The following is a 1,998-nucleotide window of genomic DNA, read 5'->3' as shown; positions in this document are numbered from 1 at the left end:
GTTCAACACATATCATCTATACATTTATATAATTCAAGAGAAACTGAAAACAATCTATAGTTGAACTTAAACCTTTAAACTTTTTAACAAAAATGAACAGTGTACTATAACTAATTCAAATTTAAGATCAACCCTCAGTGACGCAGTGATCAGTCCGGTAATCATTAAGCTGTCTGCAGTGTACGATTGTATTTCTTGCTGCTTGCAGATAAATATTTACAGATTGTACACTAGTAATGTCAACCCACTGCTTACTGCGTCATATGACCACATGAGGGCGTCCTAAACTCTCTGCAAACTCAAACAGGCCTAAAAGCCTTCAGTATTGAATCCTCAGGTGTGGCTGCTTTACAGTGTGCTTAGTTTGAAGTTAGCTTGTTTGTTTGCACTTGTGTGATTATTGCTGGCTGTTCTCATTTAAGAAATAATATTTGTTTTTCAGATTATAAAAGGGTTAGGGTTAGGGTTATATACATATTGCTTTTTCTTTCTTCACTAAATTCTCCTTTTTTTTTTGCCTTCTTCATCCAGTCCTCAAAACATGAAAATGTTCCTTAAGTTGACAAACCATTTTTCAAAATAAAAGTGAAATTAAACAAAACTATCTTTGTCACAAATCACTTCTTTTTGGGATATTTTACTGCCTTTATCTTTTTTTAAATCTGAACGGTCTTTAACTTATCATTATTTTTCCGCTTTGGTGTCTGTAATTTTATTGAAGTAAAAGGATTTCATGTCATGATTCTGAGGCTGAGCCCAAAAGCAGACTGAGACTGGTAGTAGTGAACACAAAGTCTTTATTTCTTTGGTGTGATGAAGGGTGATCTGGAGGCTGGCTGAAGTCTGGGGTTTGAGTCCAGGGGTGAAGGTGGTAGAGGAAAACCGTTGTGGAGAGCTGGTAGTCAGGCAAATCTGGTGGCAGAAGAAACCGTTATACGAGAATTTGGCAAGCAGGCTGAAAATCAAAAGACCACAATGGCTAACAAGTTCAAAAGAGCTGAAGCAAGGCACACACCATACTGTGTGTGGTGCAACGATCAAACAGGGATTGGATGTCTGCCAGGCTTCTTATAGTGGTGAGGTGTAGGCTAGATTGAAGGCAGGTGTGCTTGATTGTGGGTGACCAGCAGGTGAGTGGAGACAAAGAGAGAGGGTAAGGGGGGGATGGGAACAAGCAGACAGACAAACCCAACGAGCACACCTCACTCACACTAAGGTAACAAACAAAACCACACAGTCACACAATCACACAATCACACAGCAGGAGTCCTGACATTTGAACACATCACAGTCGGATGTTCCAGTGTTTTGTGTGTCTGTGCTTAAGAAAAGCAAAGAAGTTTATGTTGTCACATTTTAGACTTCGAAGAAAAAATATTGTAACACAATTTCTATTCTTGGTTGTCTAAGGTATGCTTTGTTAAATGGCCATCAGTAATGTTACGTAGGTTATAGGCAATTCGGGTTGGATTAAAAAATGCTGAACCACAGGTGTGATGCTTTATACCTCTCCCCCTTTAACCCTAATCATGTCCTGCCACAGAGTAGACTTCGACTACAGCTTAGATCTAACTAAGTCAAACTAACCAACTTAACTGCAGAGGAAAATGTAAGAATTCAATATTATTGAATTTACAGTAAAACTTCAGCCCACAGTTGACAGAAACCTTAAATTCAAGTCCAGAATAAACCACAATACCAGAGCCCTGGGACTAACTCATATAATGGAAACACTGGACAGCAGGTGTCACTGACTGTTACCATGGGAAGCACTGGACAGCAGGTTACCATGGAAACACTGGACAGCAGGTGTCAATGATTGTTACTGGGGAAACACTGGACAGCAGGTCACCGTTACCTTGGATACACTGGAAAACAGGTGTCAATGATTGTTACAGTGGAAACACTGGACAGCAGGTTACCGTGGAAACACTGGACAGCAGGTTACCGTGGAAACACTGGACAGCAGTGATTGTTACCATGGAAACACTGGACAGC

Source organism: Morone saxatilis, unplaced genomic scaffold (assembly GCF_004916995.1).
Source record: "Morone saxatilis isolate NCDOM2014 unplaced genomic scaffold, NCSU_SB_2.0 Contig18, whole genome shotgun sequence".
NCBI classification, from domain to species: Eukaryota; Metazoa; Chordata; class Actinopteri; family Moronidae; genus Morone; species Morone saxatilis.
The sequence above is the reverse complement of the archived record's forward strand: the minus strand, read 5'-3'. Positions refer to the sequence as shown.